Consider the following 12722-nt stretch of genomic DNA (forward strand, 5'->3'; position numbering starts at 1 on the left):
AAAACAAAATAAAAAAAAAAAACTTGCAGTAATGTGTTTCAAAAACAAACTGAACAGATCAGCCGGGGCCGAGGAAAAATCTAAATGATAAAAGCCGCGGAGGAAGATTTCACCCAGAGACTTCAGGGATTGATTAACCCTCGCTGAAGACGTATAATCAACTTTTTCCTTGAGATTTCACAGGAGACTTTCTCCCCACATCTACATATTCAAAGGAATTCTTTTTTTTTTTTTTAAAGAAAAGGCTCTAGCTGTGAGGGTTCGTTAGCCAGCGTGCGCCCTCCACCTCCTCCTGTGCAAACAGACTGATTACAGCCTTTGAGTGACTTGTAGAAACACCCTTTTGTTGCCACTGTTCAGGAAACTTTCACTCGAGAGGATTAGTCAAGAAGTTGAGCCGTCGATGTTGTTTCTTTCGAGCGCCGCCACTCTCAGCAGTGCAGTTGTGTTGTTTCCTTTCAACAGGAGAGTCCTGGGTGAGAATAAAAGCAAGGGGGAAGTGACCTGGGATTTGAAAGTCCCAATATTTACATGGCATCAAAAGAACGTTTCTTCTACTCAGCTGCTGTATGTGAAAGACTCCCAGCTCAACTAGCTCAGCGCTTAAAGTTTTAAATTGGTGGTGATTCACTGAGGCTAGTGGTGCATTATTTGTGTCTGCAGCACGTAACATGCATGGGGCTCAACCGGTAACATCTTCTGTAAGTTAACTCCCAGCATCTAGAAGTTTCATGTAGGAAATGCAACATTCCAATGAAATTTTAAGTCATTCGGGAATGTCAATATTTCCCTCAGACGTACTGTATAATGACCACCATGCTGCAGCCCCCACAGCTCCCCACAAACACCAGCCTTATGGAAAGTTTCCACACATATAGAGGCCATACATTATTTTTTCCCCCCCAGTGGATTCTAAGTTCTGTAATGTAGTCGTATAGATTGTCTCGGTTTCTACATGGCCTCATCCTTTTCTTATGCCTCATGCATTTCCTAGGCAGAGCAGATCCTTCCTCGGGAAAATCGTTCATCTCCCAGGTACCGTTAACCTCCTGAGTTTCCGTGCGTTCTCATATCACATGCAAATTTAAGAACTTTAACAAATTCTTTCAATAAAAACAAGCTACAACTCCGCTAATTATCAAGTACTTGTTTGATTGTTTGACTTCATTGTTTGCAATTCTGTCTTTGTTCAGCCATATTCAGGTATTAAAATAAACAGTTTTTTGTATTTTTTTCCACACATTGTGACTTTATTGTAATATACAGTGAAATAGTGCCTGTGTCCACATATGAGGACATCATATTTTTCAAAAACTGCTTCCTGTTTAAAGATTATTCATCATTTTTTATACTTATTAGGTCCAACTAATCCCAAATACCTGAACAATCCACACCAAACTAAAACTCGGGTCTTAGGAGGTTATGTTAGCCAGATCTGGCTAAGCTAGTAGTTTACAGCTGACATTATCACTTTAATACCAAACATTTTGTGTACAGGACTCGGATGCTGCGTTCAAATGGAGCTGAATTCATATGATGAGACCATCTGTTGTGATATTCACAACCCAAACTAAACATTCCCGGTGAGAGTTCAGGAGTTGTGACTCGTTTTCTGATGCAGAAAAGACAGAAGTGATTGTAAGTCACGGTTTTAATGTGTTGACACCTGCAGCACCAGAGTCAGCAGTGACAGATTCAAAATAAGCGGAGAAGTGACTGGGACATTTGAGGCATTGATGGCAAAGAGGCAGATGGATGACGTGTACTTTTGGGAAATTTGAGACGGAGGAAGGAGCTCCCATGAGCAGTTAATCCCCAATAAAGGGGGATAGTTCACAGCTCCAAAGAAGCATGAAATCCATGTGTTAATTGCACTGTGGCCTTTTCCAAAATGCACCTCGGGAATTAAGATTCACCTGGTGCTGCGCGGTGCGCCCTCTTGGTTCCACTGCTGCACCTGTGGCACCGTCTCTGGGGCTACACCAACAAAATGTAAAACGAAGCCAGTCTTGTCGGGGCAGATGTGTGTCTTTTTTGTTGTTGCGCTGTTTTTATTAATTTATTTAATTTTTGTTTTTTTTGTTTTTGTTTTTTTTCTGGACGTGAGCGTGAGAAGAGTTAAAATTTGATGCCTTGCTCTAACCGTGCTCCTTCCCTCTCCGCCATGGGGCGCAAAGAGCGGAGCAGACGAACCAGCCGGTAATCCGTGCGCTTTTTGCCGTGCACATAATTAGATTACGGTGCACCGATCTCTGTGCTGCTCCTGCGGTTAATGCGCGGCTACCTTAAGACAAAACCTCCCATTCTGACTCTGCATCGTCTCTCTCTCTCTCTCCCTCTCTCTCTCTCTCTCTCTCTCCAGCCAATGTCGCTGGATCTCTCCCCCTCCCTCCCTCCCTCCCCCCTCCATTTCTCCCTCCTTCTCTCCGGTTGCGAAAGCAAAGGGGGAATACTAGCGCACATATACTGTTACTCCGCGTCTCTCCTACAGAGCTCGTAGTTACCTTCTGAGCCGGAGGCTTAAACTAAAAGAAGACAAGAGGAGAGAAGGATTCTTTTCTTTTTTTCGCTTTCTTTTTTCTTTTTTTTTTTACTGACACGAAGACCGCATCTCTTTTTGTGACTTGAAAATAAACTCCTCGGTGATTCCTCTCGCCTTGAAGGCAGCAGAATTTCTCTCTACATCTCCCTCTCTCTTTCCCTCACCCCCCATCACACACACACACACACCTCCGAGAGGAAAAGAGAAGAGAGAAAAAAAAGAAAAAGAAAAAGTGGGGTCAGTCTTTCGCCAGGCGGGCTGCTCGGATGAGTTGTGTGGATGCTATTTCCCGGATTGTCTCCTCTTCTTCGGGCTGTGCCTCGCCGCGGCCCAGACCAGACACAGCAACAGTGTGCGGAAAAAGTAGATTTGAATGTTGAACGTATGGCTTCCACGAGGATAACGCGGTAAGTCGCGCAGTCAGTGTGCACCCACCCCCCCTCCTTCCCCGCCCTCCCCCCACCGCATCTCTTGAGCCTGCTTTCCTTAATGAAACACCTCTTATTCTTGACTCGGAGGAGACTTCACTGACCTGAAGGAACCCCCCCCCCCCCCCCCCGTTTGTGTTTTTATTATTCATCATGCATCTGTTTCTAGGGCGAGCATTCATATTCCACCGGTGCATTGGTATCATTTCGGCTCGAAACGATACTAAAAGCGTTTGTATTTGTGCGTGGAGGGAAAACGCTGCTGCTGTGACTGAAGGACTGAAGTAGAGATTAAAAAAAAAAGTCTCATGTAGCTGCTGGCACATGCTTGAGCACTGAGTACAGTACTTTGAAGACTCGCAGCTGATTGATTCCTATGTGTTTTGGGCAGAATGCGCTGTCCGTGGTGCTGAAACGGGCTGACCAGATTATTCCTGCTGCTTTAGTAAACTGACGCCGATTTGAATTAATTCAAGAAGCATTTATATGAATATGTGTCCCTTTAATTCGGCACAGACCTTCCCCCAAGTCATTGATCATCAGTGATACTCTTATCTATCCTATCTTTTTGCATAAAACCTGCACCTTTCTTTCCTTATATGGGGTTTTTAATGTTGTGAATAACGCGAATAACCTCAATTAAGCAGTTAGTTTATTTGTGTTTGTTTTTTTCTATAACAGGTTCTAAATCCCTAAGTCATGTTTTTTACTGTTGTGTAGTAACTCCCCTCCCTACTGACGGCCTGGGTTATTTTCAACAAGTAGGTGAGATGTGTGAGGAGGCTGAGCAGACTCCTTTGCAGTCTGTGCAAAAAAAAAAAAAAAAAAAAAAACAGGCGACCTCACAACAGCCCGTGTGTCTCGGATTATGAAGGGAGGGAGAGCAAGAGAGAGTCATCCGATTACCTTAAATTACGGCAAGCTGTCGCCTCCTCGGGACAGAGCAGATAGACGGGGGAGAAAGGCAAAGGTGACAGGGGTGAGGAGGGGGAGGGGGGTGATGTAAAGTATGTGTAACAGGTAAAAGGTGTTGCAGTTTTTTTCCCCCCTCTTAATCTTGGACGGGGTGTCAACGTATGAACCTTTTATATAATGTGACACCTGCTCTGGTGTGTGTGTGTGTGCGTGTGTGTGTGTGTGTGTGTGTGTGTAAAAGTGGCTGGTGCACACAGGTAAAGGGATTTTGTGCTAAATAAGCAGTAGCACTGTGTGCATCACGGTGAAGCAGAGACAAGTGTGGAAGCAGGAGTGGATTATTGCTTTGTATTAGAGATGTAACGATATAAAAGAAAAATCAAATCACGATTATTGTGACCAAAATTATCACGGTATCGTTGAAATGTGCTCATAATATTCAGAAAGTAGTCTACTTATGCACACACTGATATAATTTAACCAAATTTTATTCCTAAATCCCCACATTCAGCTACAAGCTAACTTACCTTGCACTTGGTATAGTTGTCTCATCAAATTAGAAGTGTTAGAAGACATCCGCTATGTTTTAGGTAAACTGCGCATGCGCTCCAGCGTCTGAGGGAGTGAGTGTCGCTGTCTCTGCAGAAATGAGCCGTATCGTCTTGAATTATTCAAAGTGCGGTAATTAATCACGATTTTAACCGTTTAGGACCTGAACATAGCTTGCGATATTTGAACTACCGTAACTCACCGATGGACAAAATTCAAAGCGTGGCAGAACACTGGGATGTTGCGCTTTCTGGGGGTACGGTAATTATGACGCACAGCTGCTGTCAGCTGCAGGTTGGGAACTGACGCAAGACCAGGGAGACCCAGGAAGAGAAAGTTGTTTTGGAGAAATTTGTTGTTAAAATAGTTATTGAGATGGACACAACTTCCCAGTGTTCAGCCACACTTTCAATTTTGTCAATAGGGCAAACCACTGTGAGTTATGGTAATTCAAATACCGCGAGATTTAACGTATCAGCAGCGATATGTTCAGACTTTAAAGGATTAATGACATTAAAAAAATTGAAACGGTAATACTAACCGTTGGGAATTTTACCGCGGTATATCGTTATACCGGTAATCGTTACATCCCTAGTTTGTCCCTGTGTGTGGGTGGCTGTGTGGCTGGGTGGGATTGTGTGTGGGGCCTCCTCCCGCGGCCATGTGTGGATGTGTGGGTCAGACAGGCAGAATGTGTTTCGTGAACCTGGGACCAGTCCACTCTTCACCGTGTCAAATCCCTTTAGTCACGCTGGATGACAGGAGCACCAGGACTTTCGATTTAAATAAATGCGGCTAAGCCCTCGTCTTTGTATGGGGATATATATATATATATATATATATATATTTATATATATATATATATATATATATATACAGTGTATATATATATATATATAACCGTAAAGTGATATTTCACTGCAGATTTTAGTTTAGTCCATTATTAGTGCAGAGTAAATTTGCTTTTACCTTCCCCCTCCTTTAGATAAAGCCCCTGTCTTTCTCTCTGTGTGCTTTATTAGGCACCTAGTCTTTAAAAAAACACTTGCCAAATAAATATTTTACTTGAATGGATTCCTCTCCTCACTGTGATAGTCGGGATTTCTTGGATGAAAGTTTAACACAATTATATATAAAGAAAAACACACCAGCTCTTTGTCACTAATAAGCATTGATTCAACATTTCCTTGGTTTGTTTTCTACTCCCCTATGTTCATCTAGTTCAGTTCAGCACTCGCTCATTTTCTCAGATTTGGACCCAGATCTGTTTTTATTGAGTAAAATATTAATCGACTGCTCCCCCTGTTTGAGCTGGTGCCACATGGACTGGAGCTGACTGAGTCTTTCGCTGCAGAGTTGTGTTTCCAAATCGAGGGATTCGTACCAAATGCGGCAATGACTGATTGATGCTTCACGTCGTTTTATCGCAGCACTTCTCAGTCCCGCTCCACAAAACTCAGGAAATGGAAAAGAAAGAAATGGAAAGTGACTATGTGGCAGAGTAAAATCTGGGTCCCCGTGTTCTTAATTAGGAGCCACTTCCTTAGTCACACTATTCCCAGAGCTTCTGTTTCTGTCGCCTTATCTTGAAGCCAGGTTTTGTTTTTTGCAAAGTTTATTCCTCAGTTTTTACACAGTATAATACAACCAAAAAACAGAAGATGACCTGCGCTATTGAAAATGCATGTCAAAGGTTAGTGTGTAGCTAGTGGAAACAAAAACTAGGAAATGTTTCCTATGGTACAAATATGTCTTAGATGAGGCATGTCAGAAACGAATGGATCTCAAGGATGTGGAGGTTTAAGGTCCAGTTAAGTCAGTTAGATGCCAGAAAAAAATGCTCCCAGCTACAAAATACAAACATCCAGTTATTAAATCGCTTGCTTGAATCAAAGCAACATTTTGTCTGGCAAAGAGAAAAATATGGCAGCACTAGAATACACAGATCAGCCATAACATTATGACTACTAATGTTGTGTAGGTTTCCCTTGTGGTGACTCATCAGAGGGTGGACATGGACCTACTGAGGGTGTTTAATGTTGTTAGTGGGGGTGGTCTGTGAGGGGAGGGGCCTCTGTGAAACGTCCCACAGATACTTGATCAGTTTGGGATCTAGAGGGTATGAACGTGAATGTCTCCACGGTCTCCATGATTGATTGAACCAACAGATTTGAAAAGCAGATATCTGCCAAAGAACAGAGAGGTAAATGTATCACTGCATTAGAAGAAACAACTGGAATCCAGACACAGAAACATGGTGTTGTGGTTCACATTTAGTGTCAGGTAATATTAATTTATGCTGTAAGTGGTGCCCCCAGTGGAAGTGACGTTAATGCACACCCTCTATATCTTGTATCTGTATCATCATCAGATTCTACACGTTTGCTTCAGTCAGATGGATTAATCTATGACAGATAGAATTTTATCTCAGTTCTCCTGCTGTTCTCTTCTCTCTATTTTCTGTCTCTATGAGCTGGGTTCTGCTCAAGGTTTCTTCCTGGAGTATTTCTTTTTTGCCACCGTCGCCTTCAGGCTTCTCCAGAGGTTTTGAAAAGTGTCTCGAGACAATTTGTATTGTTATTGACGCTATATAAATAAAATTGAATTGAGTTTTTCCCAAACCATTTGTGTGTCTGTGTCAGGCTGCATCCTGCAGGGCATGGCTGCTGTAAACCATCAAGGATTATCATTGCCGTGGGGTGAGGGTGCCTGGTTTGGTCTTGGTGTCAAGTCTTCAACAGGGTCCGCGACCCCTAGGGGGTCTGCAGAGGTACTGCAGGAGGGGGTCACAAAATCTTTGGTTGATTAGACATTTTGTTTTTTAAGTTTTCCTCGACAAATTTAAATTTCTTTAAATAAACATTAACATGAATCCAACATATTTTAGTGAAGGGATAAATGGAGGCAGAAGACGTTATCTTTCAGTCAACACTTCATTCATTCAGTGATACAGGAGCTGCCTCAAACAACGCACTGTTTCACATGGAGGGCTGCACTAGACCTGTCAATCTAAGCCTCCTGCACACAGTAGGCCCCGCCCCTATCGCTGCTGAGCAAATCAAAAGGCAGCATATGAACTAAATATTTAAAATAAAATTTAAAAAAAAATATATATATATATATTTGAACCTGTGTATTATTTAAGTAGCTTAATATTGGCTGCAAAATGATAATAATGATGTATATTTATAAATAGCACTAGGTCGAGTTTAATATAGAACACATATAGTAGGTAGTGGGTCCCTACTTAATTTGTAGTCAGTTTGGGGACCTTGGGCGGATAAAACGTTGAAGACAGCTGGTCTAGGTCATAGGTCCAAAGATTTCCCAGCAGAACCCTGATCAGATTCCCTTCTCCTATCAGTGGTCATAATGTTGTGGCTGATTAGTGTATGTAGCATATGTCAGTTTCCATCTTCAAACCAGTATGTGTTAGCAGCACAGTTCAAAATCAGTTCTTCACTCGTGGTTTATAAATGCGTCCCTGAACCCTGTCTCTGCAGCAGCAGCAGAGGCTGGAGTGTGTGGTTTCCTCCCTGGGAGGGGGGACCATCGCGCCCATCGGCAGGGTTACTGATTAGTCTGGTTTCCACAGAACTTGGCATCGCTGTAAGAGCTGTACTCAGATTTCATTACAGTCACCTGGAGCCGCTCCGCTGCAAGTAGAGAAAACTGTGACAATAATGACATTCAAAAATAATTCTGCCCTTTGGCAGCAGCTTGAATTTCACACCTCAGCATGTATTTGCGGTAAAAAGTAAAAAAAAGAGTTGAATCTCTCAAGATATCTGTCTCCAGTATTTTGACCTTGCGCCACCTTCGAACGTGGACATGTTAATTGTCTGGAGTTTGAGCTGTCATATTCAGCCAGGGGAAAAAAAAAATCTGACTTTAGCATCTTTATTCTTCTTCTTAGGGACGAGAGAAAATCTTTCATTATGTCCATCACATGGTTTAATGGTTTAATAGCTCAACGTTTTTTGTTTACCAGCTACGTGTCTGTGATTAACATCTCAGGAAGGTCTTACAATGCAATATAATGACAAAGTTTATGAATTAAATCAACTTTAATTAGTAAATGCTGGGACCGATTATTAAATGTCATGTTAAAGTGACAACACAAAACTTCTCAGTTAATAAATGTCAGCGTGTATCACCGTCGGTGGTATCACATCACGTTACTTCTGTGTAATCTCTATGTACAAATACATCAGATTGTTTAAAACATTATCAGGCAACATCTAGGGGGTTCAGAGACTGCTGCTAATCCAAACCAAACGTTTCATACTGCTGCAGCTTCACATAAAAAACATTTTTTTTTACACAGTTTGGATTTAACCCTTGAGACCCTGCGTCCTCCCATGGGGACATCAGGTTTTAGGTTTGTGGTAGCTTTTTGAAATATTGTGTGTTGTAAAGCAACAACAAGGAGCAGCCACAGTGAGCTGTTAGATGAGGAGCTGCACAATTTCTTAGCGAGGTAGCAGACTTCTGCTGCTTAAAAATTAGGCCACAGTTGCTCAGAGAGTGATGCAAAATGTTTTTATTAAAATGACTGAATTAAACTGAATTACAATGACTGAGCTATGGGAGTATACCCGCTGGCTAGGCTAGTTAGCTGGTGTCTTCTAGTGTTTTACACTGGGCAGATGGGAGAAGTGTTGGTTGAAGTGCAGTTGCATGTCCCTTCACTTATTACCTGCTGCTGTTGGCTAGGCTAGTTAGCTGGTTGCTAGTTGGTAGATACCTGCTGGTTGGTTTCTCAGTTAAACAAAGCTTCTAAATGAGTTTTCCTTTTTCTTGACACAAGGGATTCTAACATCTTTTCCTGTGTATTAATGAATTTCCACAACACTCCTCAACTTAGAAACTAATTCCTGTCAGTTTGTCTCAGTGAATTTAGAAAAAATTGCTTCATCTACATGAGATGTTTTCTTGCCAGAAGCTGTAAGTTTGTTAAACTCTGGTGGAGCTGTGTCAGTTGCACAACCCCAATGTTTTGCACATTTTCCTTGCGCAAACTTGCACAATTCCTGTCGCTATGTTGCAGTTTTTATTTATATTTCCACTTTATTTATCTTTATTCTTTTCTATACTGTTTACTTACATGTACTGTTTGTTAGTATATATATGTTATAGTTACTATGGTAATAATCTGGGACCTGAGTGCATCATTTCGCTCCATCTCATGCTTCTGTACGGTTGAAAATGACAAATAAAAACCCTTGAATTATGGCAGTATGAAGTATGGACCTTATCGTATAGTATTTGCTGTTAACACTTTCTGTCAGAGAAGGCTGCATCGCCTTGTTCTTGTTTTATCTTAATTAATTAGTGAATGTTAGAAAGTCCAGAGGGCTTCTTCTTTCACTGCCTCATTTAATTCCACCAACAGATCTCACTATACTTAGCTGAAGGAAAGAAAGCCCTAAAACTTTATTCACTTGCACCTGCACACTGTGCATTTAGAAAGCTGCCATATTTAATTAGCTGCACTCGTTTAAGCAGGCCTATGTATTCTTCTTCTATGTATGTGTTGTTCTCTGTGTATTTTCATGTCTACAAATGACTCATGTGTCCGTTCCTTGTTTAAGACCTTGTGCTTTCGTTCTTTTTATCTGGAATGCTTCTTTCAAACCTCCGTAGACTTGTTTTACCTCTTGTTGGACGCTTATGCTTTACATAAATAGCATTTTTAATACAGGTTGGGTTTAATTATGAGGATATGTACCCTGAAATGAAGCTATTTTTCTTTTAACACCAAATGAGCTTGAAATCTAAAGGAGCATCTACATTGAGCTATTAGGTGAGGACAGTGAGTCGTTGGATGGGGAGCTGCACACCTCCAACTGATTTCATTCCCGGTGCCACAAAAATGCTTAAAAATCAGGCCACGGTTTCATAAAGAATGATGGAGAAAGGTCTGATCGCACAGTAGTTAGTGAGAAATAAAATAAAAGACAGCCCTATAACTTTATTCAGTTACATTTTCACTCCCCGTTGGCCCTGTTCCCTGTTAGAAAGCTGTCATATTGAATTAACCACACGTGTTTAACTATTCTCATTCCTCAGTTCTTCTCCGTCGTCCTCGTCGGTACATATGTGTTGTTCTTTGTCTATTTTTACGTCTACAAATGACTCATTTGTGTCCACCCCTCGTTTAAGAGCTTGTCCTTTTGTTCCTTTTGTTCTTTTTGTTCGGCAGAATTAATTATTTGGAATGCTTCTTTTCAAACCTCCCTAGAGCTGTTGTACCTTCTTCTGGGAGATACATACATTTGGCCTAATACGCAGAACAAGCTGTCATGGCCACGTCTCATTGAGTTAGTCAGACGTCTGTGAACGGGCTCTCGGGACTGAAAACGTGTTCTTTGGGTTGATGAACTTTATAGTCAGATTAAAGAGGGAAAAAAATCGTTTTTTTAAACCAGCTTTCCAGAAAAAAGGTAATTCACTGAACACACTCTGGATAAATACACCCATCAGCCACAACATTATGACCACTGACAGGAGGAGTAAGTGACATTGAGCACCTTGGGACACTTTAGTGTTCTGATGGGAACCTGACATGCAGCACCCATCTAGACCAGACCAGACCAGACTCCCCCCACCCCATAGAAATGACCAGCAGGATGCAGCCTGACACAGAAACACTTTAGGAACAACTAAAAAAACCCTCAGAAGGTCCATGTCGATTGTCTAATGAGTTGTTGGAGGCAACGAAGGAAACCTACACAGTATCTGGAAGGTGGTCATAATGATATGGCTGATTTCTCTATATCATTATCGGTTTGTGGTTAAAGAGAATTTCTTCCAATATAGTGCAATCTTTCTTTTTGCAGCAAAATAAATCTTTCTCTATACAGTTAGTGCAGTACAAGAGGAAAAGCAGCAGAAATTAAATTAGTTTGGTTTATTTGCTGGATTCTCACGCACACAGTTCACACCGGGTGAATCTTCGGACGACTTCAGCTGTTTTTTTTTGGTTTTTTTTTGCTGAAATGTCAGCGCGGCGTCGCAGAGCCGATCCTCATTGACATTTTCGTTGGGAGTTTGTCAGTGGCGCCAGGCGCCGCGCCTCCGAAACGCTGCCGTGTGAGGGAGCGACTTTATATATTCAACAATACAACCGAGTTAATTGTTCCTAACAAGATTATCTGCCCGCTGGCCAAAAACGCTGCCTGGAGTTTGAATATCTGGCAACTCAGGCAGGAGAAAGGAAAAAAAAAAAGCGGCGCTCTGGTGAAAGCTGCCTAACCTGTTTTCCTTTCCACCACAAGTTTATTCTCCTCAGTGCATGTGAGAGGCATTTAAACCTTTATCGAACTGTGCACGCTGACTTTATATAATTAGAAAACACAAGAGCTAGAATTTGAGCAGCAATAAAAGCAAATATATATATACATATATATTAGATTTGAATTCATCTTAATGCAGCTTCTAAAACTGGGTTGAAAATGTGTTATTGGTTGTTTCCCTGTACCAGAGGATCTTCGCTAGTGTGCCTGAGTCCCACGGTGAGATTAAATTAACTCAATTTTAATCCTGTGGGGTAAAAGTACTGAGAAGCCCCTGCCCCACTTTAATACCCTAAGTAGCTTTCTGTCTGATCAGGGGCTCCTAAACCTCTTCAGTCCTGGACTCGAATAAGAAAGAATCAGCCAATGAGCCTCAGACGTATAATAACGTGGCTCCGCGTAGATTCGCCGCCTTCGCTCAGAATGTTTGCTCACAGTTTTTTTTACATTTTGCAGCGTTGACACATGTTCGAGTCCAGTTAGCTCGGTGGCAGTTGTGTGTTTTGTGTGACTGGAGTGTGTAAGCGGGACATGAGCGATGAAGGAGCTGGCTCTCACCCGTGTTGTGGCGTCCTAAGGCTGCGTCCTTTCTCCACATCACCACTGGTTATGTGTGTGAGGAGCTGAACACATGAGGACACACTGCAGGGTACACGCACACACATACAGGGCACACACACACACTGCAGGGTACACGCACACACATACAGGGCTGTGGTAAAATAAAGCATGAGAGAGAATTCAATTAAACATCAAACATCAAACAAAGGCAAACTCAAGACTTTTTAGTTTGGCTTTTAATTGAATCTGTTTATTTACTCTTTTACTATTTCTCAGTAGGTAGCATTTTATAGTGCTTTTATGACCTTAAGTCTGATTTTATTTGTGTATCTGTTCATTTATTTATTTGTTTATTTATCTCATTTTATATTCTTAGGTCTACATATTGTTTTTAGGGTTATTCAGTTGTCGTTTTTCTCCAACCTCTTG

At 41.7% G+C, this 12722-nt stretch overlaps 1 protein-coding gene across 7 annotated transcripts in view; it reads left to right on the forward strand.

The window, feature by feature from the left end:
- Nucleotides 1-1870: 1870 nt before the first annotated feature.
- Nucleotides 1871-12722, forward strand: part of LOC125022862 (protocadherin-15-like) — a 217664-nt gene continuing 206812 nt past the window's right edge. For 3 of the 7 annotated variants that reach the window (XM_047609812.1, XM_047609813.1, XM_047609818.1), the window contains exon 1: nucleotides 1875-2949. The gene's annotated coding sequence lies outside the window, so the exon portion shown is untranslated. Of the gene's footprint in view, nucleotides 2950-12722 lie in introns of all 7 variants that reach the window. The other 4 variants (XM_047609817.1, XM_047609816.1, XM_047609819.1 and 1 more) reach the window with 2 other exon arrangements.

This window comes from Mugil cephalus, chromosome 16, assembly GCF_022458985.1.
Source record: "Mugil cephalus isolate CIBA_MC_2020 chromosome 16, CIBA_Mcephalus_1.1, whole genome shotgun sequence".
NCBI classification, from domain to species: Eukaryota; Metazoa; Chordata; class Actinopteri; order Mugiliformes; family Mugilidae; genus Mugil; species Mugil cephalus.